General features: G+C 38.2%; 1 protein-coding gene and 1 long non-coding RNA gene across 4 annotated transcripts in view; one reads left to right on the top strand and one right to left on the bottom strand.

Moving 5' to 3' along the window:
* C1H3orf67 (chromosome 1 C3orf67 homolog) overlaps positions 1-20,484 on the top strand; it is a 317,333-nt gene that overhangs the window by 88,469 nt on the left and 208,380 nt on the right. The window lies entirely within an intron of this gene.
* The window catches only part of LOC115896436, a 223,519-nt gene that overhangs the window by 57,628 nt on the left and 145,407 nt on the right, over positions 1-20,484 (bottom strand). Inside the window, exon 2 of the long non-coding RNA XR_004056313.1 lies at positions 3,965-4,174. This is a non-coding gene — a long non-coding RNA (uncharacterized LOC115896436). The remainder of the gene's footprint in view (positions 1-3,964; positions 4,175-20,484) is intronic.

Below are 20,484 nucleotides of genomic sequence, written 5' to 3'. Positions count from 1 at the left end.
TATAACATATATACTATGGAATACTGTGTACCCATAAAAAAGAACAAAACCATGTTCTTTACAAGCAACATGGTTGCAGCTGGGGGCCATTATCCTCAGTGAATTAACACCAGAACAGAAAATCAAATACCACATATTCTCATTTAAAGTGGGAGCTAAACATTGAGTACACACAGACACAAAGAGGGGAAAAAAAGACACTGAGGACTACTAGTGGGGGGAAGGTGGGAGGAGGGCAAGGGTTGAAAAACTACCTGTTAGGTAGGTACTGTGCTCGCTACCTAGGTGACGAGATCATTTGTACACCAAACCTCTGACATGCAACTCACCCGTGTAACAAACTTTCACATGTACCCCCAAAACAAAAAGAAAAAGCCTCCCTTGCACCCCTCTAGATCTGTTCCCTGCCATTCTCTCACTTACTCTGTGTCCTTGGAGGTAGCCTGCTCCCGTCTTCGTACGTCATACCATATGAATCACCCAGACTCCCTTGACCTCAGGCTTCTGATTTCCTCAAGCCTCCCAGACAATGAGAAGTACCAGCAGGAGATCAGAAGACAGGACGAGAGAGAAGCCACGGTATTCCTTCCTTCTTTTCTGCTTTGGACTTCCTATTGATGACCCTTTCTATAAGGATCCAATTGCTGTGGCTCTGGTTCCTTACCTTGCCCCTCTAGACCTAGGAATGGTAAAGGCTGCCCATTGTTTTTATTTTGGGGGTGGCTAACCATCCCTCCTTTGTTTCCTCTACCCTGCCCACACCTGTGTAAGGAATTGTTTCATGATAGTCTCTTCATTTTGACTATGTGGGATGAATTCTGTTTCCTGACTGTAGAGAATGACACCTGGTGAGTGAGGCAGGATAGTTTCTAGTCCTTTTTAGCTAGGAATTTAGATTCCATTCTCAGAGCAGTGTGAGGCCAATGAAATGTGGTGAGATAATCTGATCCCCATGTCAGATGGTCATCCTGGCTGCTCTTGAGGGTATTGACTAGAGGAATAAGAATGGAAGCAGGGAGACCAGCTGGAAGGCTATGAAGCCAGGAACTGTGTGGTGCCTGGGCAAGAGTGACAGTATAGGAGATAGAGAAATGAGTGGATTCAACATGTAACTGATAGACTTTTGGCACAGAAATGTAAGTCAAGAACGACTTAAGTGAATGATTTGAGCCATTGGGAGGTGGTGTTGGTAAGGAATTAAGGATTCTTTATCTTTGATGGGTTTCATTTGAAATATCTGTGAAATATCCTGGAAGAAATTCAATTAAGCAGTTTGGAGTTCAAGGAATGAGTTAGGGCTGGATATCTAGATTGAGTTATGAACATATAAAAAACGTTTAAAAATTGGGTGAGAATGGACATGATCCCCAAGGAGAAGAATTTTTTTTAAAAATGAGAAGAGAGCCTGGGAACTGCTAACATTTAATCGTCCCTAGAAACAATTTGAATGCATATTTTAATTCATCCCCAAATATTGTTTAAATAATATGTAAATCCAGTTTTAGAGAAAAGGAAAATGAAAATAAGGAATGCTTCAGAAATCAAATGTGAAAATGCTGTGTACTATATTATACTTCTCCCTATAAAATGAACTTGATATCTAATTGAACATACTTTTTAAGAGACTAATTTATAGACTGTTCCTTCTAGCAATACTGCCTTACTTATGCTTTGAACATTGGCACAAATATAGCTCATGTAAACACTTTAGCTTTGTGCTGGAAACTTACAAGTTGATTATAGAACTGAATGAGTTAATTTACCTCCTCATTGCATGCTCTTATTTTGAACCAACAGGATTATGCCCAGGTGGTGAGTTCTGCATATTGTCTAACTTAATTGGGAAATGTGTTTACATTGATAAGCTTCTAGCCTAATTCAAATTAGAAGGAAAGCTTTCTAATTTCACCTTTCATTTACTAGAATTTTATAAGATAAAAGAATGTTTAAAAATGGCACCAGTGTATTTTCACTAATGCAATCCATAATAACCAAAACAATCATTAAGTCCTGCAATAACATTTCTTGGTGTTTTTCTTTAGGTCCTCTACAAATGATCATCCTCTGACTCCAAGGACCTATAGATTTTATTATACGGCCTTCCAGCTTTTATATTATAGCATTGAACTGTCATCTGTAGCATGCATTAGAATGTTATTGACAAAATGTCCACTCATATTGAACTAAGTACTCAATAAACCACTATAAGTAAATTGTTGTGCTCTAACCTCGAAGGATAGTCTATTGATTCCCCTCATGGGTATGAGCCTAGCAGAACGCCCCTATCTGCAATTCCTTTGTGCTACGTATGTTGTGTAATGTCTTTTTTGAGATCCCAGGTCGTAAAGGAACTTTTTTACGTTATTTATTAAAACCAAATATTGTTTTTTGCATGTTTATTTTATTTCAAATAAATAGTTAACCACTAATCATTGCTTTTTTCTTATGCTGTAAGACTCTGCCATTTTAAAATTGCATACATAATTAAAGTAATCCACACCTATAATAAGAAAGTTTGGAGTCCTTTTCCAAAGGTAATTGCTTTTAGCAGGTTTTTTTGTGAGTATTTCTAGAGCTTAATTGTGTGTGTGTGTGTGTGTGTATGCGTGCATGTATATATTACAGTCCTTTTTCCCACAACTGGAATCATACCATTAACACTTTTTGGCAGTTAGTTTGGTAGTGACAGTGGGGCTTTCTCTGTTACCTATCTTGAGGCTTTCTCTGTTACCTATCTTGAGGCGATTTCCATACTACTAAATCTGTCTCACTCTTTTTAATAGCTGCTATATATACCATTGCATGGCTGAGAAAAACCTATTTATCTAGATAAATAGATAAACCTATTTATCTAGATAAATAGCATAACCTATTTATCTATATCCTTATGGTAGACCTCTAAGTTTTCCCTCTGTTTTGCTATTAGTGTTACCTTGAATATCCATGTGTGTATCTTTGTGTACCTGTCAAATGTCCTCTATTCAACTATGTGTGAGATTTTCGTGTAAAAATGAAAAAGAGAATGTATATACTGCCTAAGGAGTAAAAATATTCTGTAATTATAGTGATACATTCTGGAGAGCAGAGGTGAGGAAGGATAGAAAGATCTCAAGAATGAATGTTGGAGATATTTTAAAACATTTGACATATTTTCTCCTTGTTGAATACTGTCAAATTTTTATTGGTGGGCAATTTATTTTAAACTTTAAAAAAAAGTTTTCAAGACTATAAATAATTGGTAATATCTTATAGTTTGTGTTGATAATTGAGAATCCTTAACTGATTTGTGATTTGTGAAAAATGTACTTTCAGTGCCAAATATCTTCTTTATTGTAAGCTTCGGAAAGTGATCGTTTGTGATAGTACTGTTGGGCTCAACAGAATAGTCAATTAACTGGAACAAGCAATGTCTTACATCTATGTATTAACAAAAGGTTACAGTGCTTGATATCTCCTCAAATGAAGGGTAAATTTGTTGTCAATTTATGGCAAAATGTATACTTGGGAGGTTAGGAGAGTGGGTGGTGTTACAGATCCATAATTTGAATTTTCCCTTTTATGCTAGAGATGGTTATTTTTTAAATAGGCAGCTTACACCCAAACAGTAACTTCTCTAAGGAAGGCAAATGTTACTTGAAAATAGATGATCTGAAAGAAAGGGAAAGAGAAAAATGCAATAAATTAGAACTGACAAAGCAATTAGAAGCATACACCTGAAAGAGTAATACCCTGCATTTATAAATCAGTTTCTAAGTATTTTTGTGATCATTTTCTCAGTACAATGGAAGGACAGATGTTATTATTCCCAATTTATAGGGGAGGAAATTGAAACTCCAAGAGGTTGACTCCTGTTCCGATAACCTTTTTCTTTAAGACTAATGATGTGAAAATTACCGTATTGGTTTCTGAGGGCTGCCATAACAAGTAACCACAAACTGGATAGCTTAAAACAATGTATATTTACTGTTTCTGGAAGCTGAAAGTTCAAAATCAAGGTTTTGGCAGGATTCTTTCCTTCTGGAGGCACTGGGGGAGAATCTGTACCATCCCTCTTTCCTAGTCTCTGGCAATTGCCAGCAATCTTTGGGATTCCTTTGTTTGTAGGTGTATCACTCCAATCTCTGCTTTCATTGTTGCACAGCATCCTCTCCCTGTGTCTTGTTTAAATTTCCCTCTATTTATGAAGACACCAGTAATTGGATTTAAGCCCACTCTAATCCATTCTGACTTCATGTTAATTTGATTACATCTACAAATACCTTATTCACAAATAAGGTCACAATCACAGGTACCAGGGGTTAGGACTTGAACATAGCTTTTTGGGGGACACAATTCAACCCACAGTGACTAACATTTCAGGATCAAGAGTGTCACCAAGAAACTTGTGTGTTTCATAGTAATGGAATAAAAATAGTAGTTCTCATTTTATCTATACCTTTCTTCTAACATTCCATTTACCCGAAGTCTCATCATCAATAAGTGACTGAACTAGTAATAGCTTTTTTTAATTCAGTTATAATTCACATATCATAAAATTTATCCTTTTAAAGTGGATGATTCTGTCATTTTTAGTATAATTCACAGTTATGAAACAATCACCACTATGTAATTTTTGAATGTTTTAATCACCCTGAAAAGTACCTGTACCCATTAGCAGGTACTCTCCACTCCCTGCTACCCTTAGCCCTTTTCCTGTCTCTCTAGATTTGACTCTTTCAAATACTTCATATAAGTGGAACCATACTATATGTGGTCTTTTGTGTCTGACTTCTTTCACTTATAATGTTTTCAAGGTTTATTCATATTGTAGAGTGGAATAGATAAGAATAAGAACTATTATTTCCATTCTATTACTATGAAACACACAACATGGATATCAGTGATTCTTTCCTTTTTAGGTCTGAAGAATAATACATTGTATGGATATAACATATTTTATTAGTTAACTTATCAGTTGATGGACATTTGGGTTGTTTCCACTTTGGCTATTACTAATAATGCTGCTGTGAACAATTTACATACCAGTTTGTGTGTGGACATATGTTTTCAGTCGTCTTGGAGCTCACCTACAAGTGAAATTGCCGGGTCATATGGAACTTTACATATTGGAAACTGTTTCCAATGAGGCTGTATCATTTAATATTCCCATCAGCAATCATGAGGATTCTAATTTCTTCACATCCTCATCGAGACATATTATTATTAGTCTTTTTTTATTATACCCATCCCAGTGGGTGCAAAATGGTATCTCATGGTTTTGATTTACATTTTGCTGTTGATTAATAATGTTGAGCATCTTTCCATTTGCTTATTGGCCATTTGTATACCTTCTTGAAGAAATTTCTATTTAAATTATTTGCCCATACTAAGCAAAAAGAACAAAGCTGGAGGCATCACGTTACCTGACATCAAACTATACTACAGGGCTACAGTAACCAAAACAGCATGGTACTGGTACAAAAACAGGCACATAGACCAATGGAGGAGAACAGAGAGCCTAGAAATAAAGCCACACATCTACAGCCATCTGATCTTCAAGAAAGCTGACAAAATCAAGGAATGGGGAAAAGACTTCCTATCCAATAAATGGTGCTGGAATAACTAGCTAGCCATTTGGAACAGATTGAAGCTGAACCCCTTCCTTACACCATATACAAAAGCCAACTCAAAATGGATTAAACACTTAAATATGAATCCCAAAACTAAAAACCCTGAAAGACAACCTAGGCAATATTATCCTGGATATAGGAATGGGCTAAGATTTCATGACAGAGATGCCAACAGCAATTGCAACAGAAGCAAAAATTGACAAGTGGGATCTAATTAACCTTAAGAGCTTCTGCACAGTAAAAGAAACTATCAGCAGGGTGAACAGACAACCTACAGAATGGGAAAAAATATTTACAAACAATGCGTCTGACAAAGGTCTAATATGCAGACTATATAAGGAACTTAAACAAATTTACAAGAGAAAAGCAACCCCATTAAAACATGGGCAAAGGACATGAAGAGACACATCTCAAGACATACATGTAGCCAACAAACATATGAAAAAAAGCTCAGTATCAACTGATTCTTAGAGAAATGCAGATAAAAACCACAATAAGATACCTTCTCACACCAGTCAGAATGGCTATTATTAAAAAGTAAAAAATATAACATGCTGTCAAGGTTGTGGAGAAAAGGGCACACTTTTACACTGTTGATGGGAGTGTAAATTAGTTCAACCATTGTGGAAAGCAGTATGGTGATTCCTCAAAGAGCTAAAAGCAGAACTACCATTCAACCCAGCAATCCCATTTCTGTGTATATACCCAAAGGAATACAAATCATCCTACCATAAAGGCACATGCACGTGAATGTTCATTGCAGCACTATTCGCAATAGCAAAGACACGAAATCAACCTAAATGCCCATCAATGACTGACTGGATGAAGGAAATGTGGTACATATACCACATGGAATACTATACAGCCATAAAAAAGAACAAGATCATGTCTTTTGCAGGAACATGGATGGAGCTGGTGGCTGTTGTCCTTAGCAGACTATCACAGGAACAGAAAACCAAATGTCGCATGTTCTCACTTATAAGTGGGAGCTAAATGATAAGAACTTATGAACACAAAGAAGGAAACAACAGACACTGGGGTCTCCTTGATGGTGGAAGGTGGGAGGAGCAGAAAGGATAACTATTGGGTACTGGGCTTAACACCTGGGTGATGAAATAATCTGTACAACAAACCGCCATGACATGAGTTTACCTGTGTAACAAACCTTCATGTGTACCCCTAAACCTAAAATAGAAGTTCAAAAATTAAAAATAAATTATTTGCCCATTTTTAATTTGATTAGTTATCTTTTTATTGTTGATTCATATGAGTTTTTAAATCTATTCTATGTACTATACCCTTATCAGATATATGATTTATAAAAATTTCCTCCCATTCTGTAGGTTGTCTTCTTACTTTCTTGATAGCATCCTTTGAGGACAAAAGTTCTTAATTTTTATGAAGTCTAGTTTATTTTTTCTTTTATTGCTTGTGCTTTGGCCATGATATCTAAGAAACTATTACCTATTCCGATGGCATGAAGATTTTCACTTATTTTATTCTAAGAGATGTATAGTTTTAGCTCTTAAATTTAGGCCTTCAATCCATTTTGAGTTAATTTTTGTATATGATGTGAGATGGGGATCAAATTTTTTTTCTTTTGCATGTGAATATTCAGTTGTTGCAGTAGCATTGTAAAAAGACTATTCTTTCCCCCATTAAATTGTCCTGGCGCCCTTGTCAGAACTCAATTATCTGTAGTTTTATTTCTAAATGTAGTTTTATTTCTAAACTTTCTATTTTTTTCCACTGATTTATATGCTTGTCGTTATGCTGATAGCACACTATCATGTTTACTATAGCTTTGTGATAAGTTTTAAATCGGGAAATGGGAGTCCTCCAACTTTCTTCATGCTTTTCCAGATTGCTGTGAGTCCTTTGCATTTCCATATGAATTTTAGAATCAGCTTGTCAATTTCTTGAAGAAGTCAGCTCAGATTCTGATAGGGATGGATTAAATCTGTAGATAATTTGTGGAGTGGGGAGTATTGTCATTTTAACAATATAGGAATATTACCATTTTAAAAATATTGTCTCCCAGTCCATTAACATGGCATGTCTTTCTATTTATTTTGTTTTCTAAAAAAATTATTTTTCATCCAGGTGCGATGGCTCACACCTGTAATCCCAGCATTCTGGGAGGCTGAGGTGGGTGGATCACCTGAGGTCAGAAGTTTGAGACCAGGCTGGCCAACATACTGAAACCCTGTCTCTACTAAAAATACAAAAAATTAGCCAGGCATAGTGGTGGGCACCTGTGATCCCAGCTACTGGGGAGGCTGAGGCAGGAGAATCGCTTGAACCCGGGAGGCTGAGGTTGTAGTGAGCTGAGATCACACCACTACACTCCAGCCTGGGCTACAGAGTGAGACTCTGTCTAAAAAAAAATACATATATATATATATATTTTTATATCATTTTATATATATATAATACATATATGTAATTCAATGATATTTTGTAGTTTTCAGTGTATATGTTTTGCACTTCTTTTGTTAAATTTATTTCTCAGTATTTATTTCTTCCTATTTACTTAAGGCCAAGCCTGACGTAGGGACATGTTTCAGGAGGGAGTGGACTTACAGGGTCAAATAAGGACCCGGTGGTCTGGCCCCAGCCAAGACTTCCTCTCTGCTTCTGTTCTTAGAAAACAAGGGCCATTCCCTGGCTTTAAGGGTCACTTCTGGGACAACGGTCAAGGCAGGCATGGAGAAGGCTGTAAGGGATGCTCAGGGAGGAACCTGTCAAGCTTGTGTATGGCAGGACCACATGAGCACACTTAGGAAGAGACAGAGTAGGATGGGAGCCCGCCTTGCCAGCCCCAAGGCCCTGCACTTTACTGATACTCAGTCATTTTTCTTGAATACTTCCCAGATTGATGCAATCCTTTGGTTAATTTCCAGTGTTTTGAAAAGTTGATCCTGACCGTTTTCGTCAGTGTTCTCATTGCTTTTATGGAGCAAAAATGTTCAGAGGTTTTTTTCTCCACCATTTTCACAGGCATATAATAATATTCAGTAATAGCTAACACCAAGTGCTCCTTCATCTATGCCATGCAGCTCTTTTTTTAATGTTGTACATCAGCTTGTTACAGTATCTTATGTTCTATCAATCAAGTGAACTAATTCTACTTTATGTATAGGAGTCTATTTGAAATACATTTAGAAACATGCTTTTAATAATTGTGAAAGTTAATGTAATTCATTTAGCAATACAGATAACATTTGAGCATTTACTATATGGCAGGAATTAAATTATTTTTTAAAGTTTTAATTATTTTATCTATATGAAATAAATATTATTATTATTGTCCTCATTTGCAACTATGTGAATCTCAGACAGGATAAGTAAATTATCCCAGATTAAATGCTAGGATGTGGCACATCTGAGATTGAAATCTAACACCCTTGCCTCCAGAACCTAAACTTTAGCCTGAACTTTGAACAATTAAAAAAAGAAAAATAAGATTTATTGAGGTGTAACACTGTTTAAGTGCCATAATTACAAGGAGATTTTATGCTTCCACTTATCCCCAAATGCTCATGTTTTTCACTCTTTTAAAATCAGAGAAGTAGACAAATCATTTTATTATATTAGATTATTTCACCTGTGGAAAGAAATATAATGGAAAAAACATAAACTTTTAGAGTGGTAAAATCTAGGTTTGAAACCCATTTCCACCATTTACTGGGTTTATGACATTCAGCAACTTAACACCTCTGAGCCTTGGTGTCTTTATTTGTAAAATGGCAGCTCATCTCATAATGCCAACCTCACTGGATGGTTGTTGCAGGGCCCTGGACAGGAAGAACCACTGTGACCCTTTTAGAAGAAATGGTAGAGGTATGAACACAAATTTTACAGATAAAAAGCATATAAAACACAAATAAATGCAAACCTTGGTAAGCAAATAAATGAAAATGAAAATGAATTAAATTCCAACGATGTGAGTATATGAGTGGTAGGTTGGGCAGAACCTTTTTAGAAAACATTTCAGTAGTGGTTTCAGGTGTCCACTGTTGTGTTAGATTGTCCATACCATTTGGACAGGCAAGTCTACATCCAGCAACCTGTCTTAAGAAAATAGAAATACTTGCAAAAATTAGTGTACAATGATGTAATCACCAAAATCTAATAGGAGCTATGTTAATTATGGTTCGTTTTAGCTTAGAAATATTTTGTCACGAATGCATGATACAAAAATGTGTGTGCAATTTGATGTATACACAAAACCAAAAATATGCAAAGAGTTCAAATTATTATTAGTAAGTGGTAGGTGTTAACTTAAAAATCACAGTATTTATAAATGTAGAAAAGAAAACTTTATTTCTTAAGAAGGGGATTACAAGCCACAATCAGGAGCACCACCTCCAACTTAAAACCCAAAGCAAGCACTTCGAGGAAGAAAGGGATAAGATAGGAATTTAAGTGGACCAGGTTAGCCAAATATACATATCCAACAAGATATAGAGGGAGCTATGAATATTCACGAAAGGGTTGTGTACATGAGTGATAAGGAAACATACATGTTACATGCCCACCTTGGGGTGGAGACTTAACATTCAAATGTATTACAATTAGGCCCTGTACCTCAAAAGGTGTTTTTAGGACACAAAGGCATTTGAGTGACCAGCCTCTTTAAACTGGCCAGAACCAGTCCATAGTGGGTAGTCTACTTAACAGGAGAAGGTTATTGAAATCAGTCTCTTGTCCGATTGAAGCTATAGTTATGACGTGGAATAAGGAACTCAGAAAGTGTCTGGTGGTTGGCAAGCTGCAGCTGCTTCAGTATTGCTTATCTCAAGGCCAGTGCTTCTTTAACTGCTAGAGAAAAAGAAAAACCTTGTGGCAGCTAGAACAGAGTACATTCTTTTTTATTTATTTATTTATTTATTTATTTATTTATTTATTTATTTATTTTTATTATACTTTAAGTTCTAGGGTACATGTGCATAACGTGCAGGTTTGTTACATATGTATACTTGTGCCACGTTGGTGTGCTGCACCCATCAACTCGTCAGCACCCATCAATTCACCATTTATATCATGTATAACTCCCCAATGCAATCCCTCCCCCCTCCCCACTCCCCATGATAGGCCCCAGTGTGTGATGTTCCCCTTCCCGAGTCCAAGTGATCTCATTGTTCAGTTCCCACCTATGAGTTAGAACATGCGGTGTTTGGTTTTCTGTTCTTGTGATAGTTTGCTAAGAATGATGGTTTCCAGCTGCATCCATGTCCCTACAAAGGATGCAAACTCATCCTTTTTTATGGCTGCATAGTATTCCATGGTATATATGTGCCACATTTTCTTAATCCAGTCTGTCACAGATGGACATTTGGGTTGATTCCAAGTCTTTGCTATTGTGAATAGTGCCGCAATAAACATACGTGTGCATGTGTCTTTGTAGTAGAATAATTTATAATCCTTTGGGTATATACCCAGTAGTGGGATGGCTGGGTCATATGGTACATCTAGTTCTAGATCCTTGAGGAATCGCCATACTGTTTTCCATAATGGTTGAACTAGTTTACAATCCCACCAACAGTGTAAAAGTGTTCCTATTTCTCCACATCCTCTCCAACATCTGTTGTTTCCTGATTTTTTAATGATTGCCATTCTAACTGGTGTGAGATGGTATCTCATTGTGGTTTTGATTTGCATTTCTCTGATGGCGACTGATGATGAGCATTTTTTCATGTGTCTGTTGGCTGTATGAATGTCTTCTTTTGAGAAATGTCTGTTCATATCCTTTGCCCACTTTTTGATAGGGTTGTTTGTTTTTTTCTTGTATATTTGTTTGAGTTCTTTGTAGATTCTGGATATTAGCCCTTTGTCAGATGAGTAGATTGCAAAAATTTTCTCCCATTCTGTAGGTTGCCTGTTCACTCTGATGGTAGTTTCTTTTGCTGTGCAGAAGCTCTTTAGTTTAATGAGATCCCATTTGTCAGTTTTGGCTTTTGCTGCCGTTGCTTTTGGTGTTTTAGACATGAAGTCCTTGCCCATGCCTATGTCCTGAATGGTACTACCTAGATTTTCTTCTAGGGTTTTTATGGTATTAGGTCTAACATTTAAGTCTCTAATCCATCTTGAATTAATCTTCGTATAAGGAGTAAGGAAAGGATCCAGTTTCAGCTTTCTACTTATGGCTAGCCAATTTTCCCAGCACCATTTATTAAATAGGGAATCCTTTCCCCATTTCTTGTTTCTCTCAGGATTGTCAAAGATCAGATGGCTGTAGATGTGTGGTATTATTTCTGAGGACTCTGTTCTGTTCCACTGGTCTATATCTCTGTTTTGGTACCAGTACCATGCTGTTGTGGTTACTGTAGCCTTGTAGTATAGTTTGAAATCAGGTAGCGTGATGCCTCCAGCTTTGTCCTTTTGACTTAGGATTGTCTTGGCAATGCGGGCTCTTTTTTGGTTCCATATGAACTTTAAAGCCGTTTTTTCCAGTTCTGTGAAGAAACTCATTGGTAGCTTGATGGGGATGGCATTGAATCTATAAATAACCTTGGGCAGTATGGCCATTTTCACGATATTGGTTCTTCCTATCCATGAGCATGGTATGTTCTTCCATTTGTTTGTGTCTCTTTTATTTCACTGAGCAGTGGTTTGTAGTTCTCCTTGAAGAGGTCCTTTACATCCCTTGTAAGTTGGATTCCTAGGTATTTTATTCTCTTTGAAGCAATTGTGAATGGAAGTTCATTCCTGCTTTGGCTCTCTGCTTGTCTGTTACTGGTGTATAAGAATGCTTGTGATTTTTGCACATTAATTTTGTATGCTGAGACTTTACTGAAGTTGCTTATCAGCCTCAGGAGATTTTGGGCTGAGACAATGGGGTTTTCTAAATATACAATCATGTCATCTGCAAACAGGGACAATTTAACTTCTTCTTTTCCTAACTGAATACCCTTGATTTCTTACTCTTGCCTGATTGCCCTAGCCAGAACTTCCAACACTATGTTGAATAGGAGTGGTGAGAGAGGGCATCCCTGTCTTGTGCCAGTTTTCAAAGGGAATTTTTCCAGTTTTTGCCCATTCAGTATGATATTAGCTGTGGGTTTGTCATAAATAGCTCTTATTATTTTGAGGTACGTTCCATCAATACCGAATTTATTGAGCGTTTTTAGCATGAAGGGCTGTTGAATTTTGTCAAAAGCCTTTTCTGCATCTATTGAGATACTCATGTGGTTCTTGTCTTTGGTTCTGTTTATATGCTGGATTACGTTTATTGATTTGCAAATGTTGAACCAGCCTTGCATCCCAGGGATGAAGCCCACTTGATCATGGTGGATAAGCTTTTTGATGTGCTGCTGAATCCGGTTTGCCAGTATTTTATTGAGGATTTTTACATCGATGTTCATCAGGGATATTGGTCTAAAATTCTCTTTTTTTGTTGTGTCTCTGCCAGGCTTTGGTATCAGGATGATGTTGGCCTCATAAAATGAGTTAGGGAGGATTCCCTCTTTTTCTATTGATTGGAATAGTTTCAGAAGGAATGGTACCAGCTCCTCCTTGTACCTCTGGTAGAATTCAGCTGTGAATCCATCTGGTCCTGGACTTTTTTTGGTGGGTAGGCTATTAATTGTTGCCTCAATTTCAGAGCCTGCTATTGGTCTCTTCAGGGATTCAACTTCTTCCTGGTTTAGTCTTGGGAGAGTGTAAGTGTCCAGGAAATTATCCATTTCTTCTAGATTTTCTAGTTGATTTGCAGAGAGGTGTTTATAGTATTCTCTGATGGTAGGTTGTATTTCTGTGGGGTCAGTGGTGATATCCCCTTTATCATTTTTTATTGCGTCTATTTGATTGCTCTCTCTTTTCTTCTTTATTAGTCTTGCTAGTGGTCTGTCAATTTTGTTGATCTTTTCAAAAAACCAACTCCTGGATTCATTGATTTTTTGGAGGGTTTTTTTGTGTCTCTATCTCCTTCAGTTCTGCTCTGATCTTAGTTATTTCTTGCCTTCTGCTAGCTTTTGAATGTGTTTGCTCTTGCCTCTCTAGTTCTTTTAATTGTGATGTTAGAGTGTCAATTTTAGATCTTTCCTGCTTTCTCTTGTGGGCATTTAGTGCTATAAATTTCCCTCTACACACTGCTTTAAATGTGTCCCAGAGATTCTGGTATGTTGTATCTTTGTTCTCATTGGTTTCAAAGAACATCTTTATTTCTGCCTTCATTTTGTTATGTTCCCAGTAGTCTTTCAGGAGCAGGTTGTTCAGTTTCCATGTAGTTGAGCGATTTTGATTGATTTTCTTAGTCCTGAGTTCTAGTTTGATTGCACTGTGGTCTGAGAGACAGTTTGTTATAACTTCTGTTCTTTTACACTTGCTGAGGAGTGCTTTACTTCCAATTATGTGGTCAATTTTGGAATAAGTGTGATGTGGTGCTGAGAAGAATGTATGTTCTGTTGATTTGGGGTGGAGAGTTCTATAGATGTCTATTAGGTCTGCTTGGTGCAGAGATGAGTTCAATTCCTGGATATCCTTGTTAACTTTCTGTCTCGTTGATCTGTCTAATGTTGACAGTGGAGTGTTGAAGTCTCCCATTATTATTGTATGGGAGTCTAAGTCTCTTTGTAAGTCTCTAAGGACTTGCTTTATGAATCTGGGTGCTCCTGTATTGGGTGCATATATATTTAGGATAGTTAGCTCTTCCTGTTGAATTGATCCCTTTACCATTATGTAATGGCCTTCTTTGTCTCTTTTGATCTTTGATGGTTTAAAGTCTGTTTTATCAGAGACTAGGATTGCAACCCCTGCTTTTTTTTGTTCTCCATTTGCTTGGTAGATCTTTCTCCATCCCTTTATTTTGAGCCTATGTATGTCTCTGCATGTGAGATGGGTCTCCTGAATACAGCAGACTGATGGGTCTTGACTCTTTATCCAGTTTGCCAGTCTGCATCTTTTAATTGGAGCATTTAGTCCATTAACATTTAAGGTTAATATTGTTATGTGTGAACTTGATCCTGCCATTGTGATATCAACTGGTTATTTTGCTCGTTAGTTGATGCAGTGTCTTCCTAGCCTGGATGGTCTTTACATTTTGGCATGCTTTTGCAATGGCTGGTACCGGTTGTTCCTTTCCATGTTTAGGGCTTCCTTCAGGGTCTCTTGTAAGGCAGGCCTGGTGGTGACAAAATCTCTAAGCATTTGCTTATCTGTAAAGGATTTTATTTCTCCTTCACTTATGAAACTTCGTTTGGCTGGATATGAAATTCTGGGTTGAAAATTCTTTTCTTTAAGAACGTTGAATATTGGCCCCCACTCTCTTCTGGCTTGTAGAGTTTCTGCCGAGAGGTCTGCTGTTAGTCTGATGGGCTTCCCTTTGTGGGTAACCCGACCTTTCTCTCTGGCTGCCCTTAAGATTTTTTCCTTCATTTCAACTTTGGTGAATGTGGCAATTATGTGTCTTGGAGTTGCTCTTCTGGAGGAGTATCGTTGTGGTGTTCTCTGTATTTCCTGAATTTGAATGTTGGCCTGCCCTACTAGGTTGGGGAAGTTCTCCTGGATGATATCCTGAAGAGTGTTTTCCAACTTGGTTCCATTTTCCCCCTCACTTTCAGGCACCCCAATCAGACGTAGATTTGGTCTTTGTACATAATCCCATACTTCTTGCAGGCTTTGTTCATTTCTTTTTCTTCTTTTTTCTTTTGGTTTCTCTTCTTGCTTCATTTCATTCATTTGATCCTCAATCGCTGATACTCTTTCTTTCAGTTGATCGAGTTGGTTACTGAAGCTTGTGCATTTGTCACGTATTTCTCGTGTCATGGTTTTCATCTCTGTCATTTCGTTTATGACCTTCTCTGCATTAATTAGTCTAGCTGACAATTCTTCCACTCTTTTTTCAAGATTTTTAGTTTCTTTGCGCTGGGTACGTAATTCCTCCTTTAGCTCTGAGAAGTTTGATGGACTGAAGCCTTCTTCTCTCATCTCATCAAAGTCATTCTCTGACCAGCTTTGATCCGTTGCTGGCGATGGGCTGCGCTCCTTTGCAGGGGGAGATGCGCTCTTATTTATTGAATTTCCAGGTTTTCTGCCCTGCTTTTTCCCCATCTTTGTGGTTTTATCTGTCTCTGGTCTTTGATGATGGTGATGTACTGATGGGGTTTTGGTATAGGTGTCCTTCCTGTTTGATAGTTTTCCTTCTGCCAGTCAGGACCCTCAGCTATAGGTCTGTTGGAGATTGCTTGAGGTCCACTCCAGACCCTGTTTGCCTGGGTATCAGCAGCAGAGATTGCAGAAGATAGAATATTGCTGAACAGCGAGTGTACCTGTCTGATTCTTACTTTGGAATCTTCCTCTCAGGGGTGTGCTCCACCGTGTGAGGTGTGGGGTGTCAGACTGCCCCTAGTGGGGGATGTCTCCCAGTTAGGCTACTCAGGGGTCAGGGACCCACTTGAGCAGGCAGTCTGTCCGTTCTCAGATCTCAACCTCCATGTTGGGAGATCCACTGCTCTCTTCAAAGCTGTCAGACAGAGTCGTTCGCGTCTGCTCAGGCCTCTGCTGCTTCCCCTGTTGTTTTTTAGCTGTGTCCTGTCCCCAGAGGTGGAGTCTACAGAGACAGGCAGGTTTCCTTGAGCTGCTGTGAGCTCCACCCAGTTCGAGCTTCCCAGCGGCTTTGTTTACCTACTTAAGCCTCAGCAATGGCGGGCACCCCTCCCCCAGCCTCACTGCTGCCTTGCGGTTAGATCGCCACAGACTGCTGTGTTAGCAATGAGGGAGGCTCCGTGGGCATGGGACCCTCCCGGCCAGATGTGGGATATATTCTCCTGGTGTGCCTGTTTGCTTAAAGCGCAGTATTGGGGTGGGAGTTACCTGATTTTCCAGGTGTTGTGTGTCTCAGTTTCCCTGGCTAGGAAAAGGGATTCCCTTCCCCCTTGCACTTCCCAGGTGAGGCGATGCCTGGCCCTGCTTCAGCTCTCGCTGGTCAGGCTGCAGTAGCTGACCAGCACCGATTGTCCGGCACTCCCTAGTGAGATGACCCCAGTACCTCAGTTGAAAATGCAGAAATCACCGGTCTTCTGTGTCGCTCGCGCTGGGAGTTGGAGACTGGAGCTGTTCCTATTCGGCCATCTTGCTCTGCCCCCTCACAGAGTACATTCTTTAAGTGTAATAGTGCATAACTTAACCCTTGCCTGGCGTGGCCTTAGGTCCTGTCTATAATTTGGTACCTTATTGCCACAAAGAGTCTGTTCTGTCAGTCTTAAAACTTCTATTTTAACATAAATGCTGGTCAGTTGTGTGTAAACTGCAAAAGGGAGGGGTTATAGTGAGTGGTGTCTGACCTCCTATCCTGTCATGGCTGTAAACTCAGTTTGGGGTCCCCTTGCCCAAGAGGTAATCTGTTCAATCAGTTGTGGAGCTTAGGATTTTATTTTTAGTTTACGTAGGATTTGGATGATTTTGTAGGTATTTACTCTTTCTTTCCTCTTTTCCATGTTTTCCAGGTTTTCCAAAATGAGCATACATTACTTTTTATGAATAATGAAAGTATCTTAAAAATTCTGGAATTGGGATTAAAAAAACAGTAGTTCTTATTTTGAGGCTTCTCTGTTACTATCTAATGGGTCTTTAAGGGAATATATAAAAATCATTTTTAGTTTATTGTCTTTCCCAAGGGTACTAGGGCCATATTCATCCTTGGTTTCAGGATAATTAACAATGACATGTTGTACTTGATCATGCTGTGATCACAAATATTCTTGTGATTTGAGCAAAAGACTGGAAAATAAGACAGAGGTTAAAATGAGAGGTGGCAGGAATTACAAACTGGTAGAGTAAGGAACTCAGCAATTTCTCTTCCAAAAAGCAATAGTAAAACTGGACAAAATAGTCAATAATAACCATTTCAGGACTATGGACATCAACTCTTAAAACAAATTAAGAAGCATTTATTCACACACACACACACACACACACACACACACACACACTACTGAACCTTGGGAAGAAGTATGGAAGCCTGGGGCAACTTTGTCTGGGGCTGGTGCAGTCCCTCCTTTTTTCCCCAGCTCTGTCAGTGCAGTCAATGAAAATCAGCAGCTCCATTGCCAGAGCCAGCTGACTTGATTTGGAGCACAGTGGAAATACCCCATGCCTCTTCGTGTGTTGAAACCTTAGCAATTTTGGTGGTATATGAATAGAAAAGGCCAACATCACAGCTGGCCTGAGTTTGAGATCCTGGTTGGGGCAAGCAATAGACTGGCACGTTAGCCACTCCGGGGAAGAAGTCAGCCATAGTGAGCTTTGATAAGTACCTGCATATCCCTGGGGGTCTGGAAGGCTACATGCTCACATTCTGGAGAGATTGAAAAGAGCCGTTGTTATCAACGCATTTCTGGTTCAATGACAGGCCTTGTACAGTTGCAGAGGAGACACAAGAGGGCCTAGCAGAAAGTAAAAGCTGGGCCAGGCCCGTTCACTGCCTGAGCTTTGAATTGTCCCATAACCAATGCATAGATCCATCAGCAAGGGTGGAAACTTTACTAGTACAAAGTGTTTGAGCACAGCCTCTGACTAGTTGTTGGTGACCACCAAGCAATGCTAACACAGCAGTGACCCCTAGGAAGCCAGGCTTAAAAGTAAAGTAATAACAAAAATACTGAGCAGAGAATTTGTGGTCACAAATCTCTGAATACACGGAATTTTCAGTACACACGGAATTTTCTCTGGGAGAAATCTTAATACTAGGCCATGAAACAAGTGTCAATAAATGATTGAAATTATACCAAGTGTGTTCTCTGACCATAATGGAATTAAATTAGAAATAAACATCAGATAAAAAAAATTGAGGAAATGCTCACATACTTATAAATTAAGTAGTATGTGTCTTAATAGCCGATGAGTCAAAGGATAAATTATAAGGAAAATATTTTAAATATCAGAACTGAATGAAAACGAAAATGCAGCATACCAAAATGTATGAAATGTAACCAAAGTAGTGGTTAAAGGGAAACTTGAACCTGTAAATTCGTATGTTAAGAAAGAAGAATAATTCCCAGATCGATAACCTAAATTTCTACCCTAAGAAACTAGAAAGAGAACAGCAAACTAAATGCAAAGAAAGCAGAAGGAAAATACTGGAGTAGAAATCACAGATCAGAAAAGAGTAAAAACAGAAGAACAGTAAATCAATGAAACCAAAGTTGGTTCTTTGAAAAGATGGACAAAACTTACAAATCTTTTGTTAAACTATCCAAGAAAATAAGAGACAAGATACAAATGACCAAAATCAGTAAAACAGGCGAACACTGCTTGTAACCCTTTAGAAATTAAAAGGAAAAGAGAATACTCTGAACAACTTTATGCCAACTCCATAGACAATTTGGTTGACATGGAAAAGTTCCTTGAAAGGCAGAAACTATCACAACTGAATCAAGAAAAAAATAGAAAATTTCGATAGACATATAACAAGTAAAGAAATTGAGTTAATAATTTAAAAAATCTTCCCACCAAGAAAAATTCTAGCCCAGGTTGCTTCACTGTTGAAATATATCAAATGTCAAATATTTCAGAAAATAGAAAAGGACAGGCACAGTTTTTGTTTTTGTTTTTTTGAGACAGAGTCTCGCTCTTGTCACCCAGGCTGGAGCGCAGTGGCGTGATCTCGGCTCACTGCAACCTCTGCCTTTGGGTTCAAGCAATTCTCCTGCCTCAGCCTCCCAAGTAGCTGGGATTATAGGCACCCACCACCACATAGGCTAATTTTTGTACTTTTAGTAGAGACAGGGTTTCGCCATGTTGGCCAGGCTGGTCTTAAACTCCTGACTTCAGGTAATCCGCCCGCCTCGGCCTCCCAAAGTGCTGGGATTACAGGCGTGAGCCACCACGCCTGGCAAGGCACAGTTTTGCTCATTTTATGAGACTGCTATTATCCTGATACCAAAGACAATGAAAACATCACAAGAAAACTGCAGACTAATATTCATCATGAATACAGATACAAAAGCCTTCAACAAAAATATTGGAAAACAAAATCTAGAAACATATAAAAATGATTATATACCACGGCCAAGTGGAATTTATCCCAGGAAAGAAAGGCTGGGTCTATATTCAAAAATTAATTAATGTAATATGCCCTGTTAACAGAATGAAGAACAAGAAACACGTAATCACCACAATAGGGACAGATAAAGCATATAACAAAATCTAACATCCATTTCTGATTAAAACTTCCCACAAACTAGGATAAGAAGGAAAACTATGAAAAACATACAGCTTATCATACTAAATGGTGAAAGACTGAATGCTGACTCTCTAAGATTAGGAACAAAACAAGAATGACTTCACTCATTATTTATATTTACCATTGTATTCTAGTATAATGCAATAAGACAAGAAAAATAAGTAATATAAGTCATCCTTATTGCAAAGGAAAAAGAAAAGCTGTCTTTAATGATCAACATATGTCCATAGGAAATCCAATGTAATGCATTTTTTAAACCACTAAAAGGAATGAACAAGTTCAGCAAAGCTGCAGAATATAAAAGTCAATATATGCAGAAATAATTGCATTTCTACTACCAAAGAGCAATTGAAAAATGAAATTAAGAAAATAATTCCAATCCCAGTAACAATAACATCATTAAAATAATAAAATACTTAGGAATAATTTTTTTTTTTTTGAGACAGAATCTTACTCTATCACATAGGCTGGAGTGCAATGATGTGATCTCAGCTCACTGCAACCTCCATCTCGTGAGTTCAAGCAATTCTCCTGCCTCAGCCACCTGAGTAGCTGGGATTACAGGCATGCGCCACCTTGCCCAACTAATTTTGTATTTTTAGTAGAGATGGGGTTTCTCCATGTTGGTCGGGCTAGTCCTGAACTCACGACCTCAGGTGATCCACCCACCTCGGCCTCCCAAAGTGCTGG

The sequence above is a fragment of the Rhinopithecus roxellana genome, chromosome 1, assembly GCF_007565055.1.
Source record: "Rhinopithecus roxellana isolate Shanxi Qingling chromosome 1, ASM756505v1, whole genome shotgun sequence".
In the NCBI taxonomy this organism is placed as follows: domain Eukaryota; kingdom Metazoa; phylum Chordata; class Mammalia; order Primates; family Cercopithecidae; genus Rhinopithecus; species Rhinopithecus roxellana.
The sequence above is the reverse complement of the archived record's forward strand: the minus strand, read 5'-3'. Positions and strand labels throughout refer to the sequence as shown.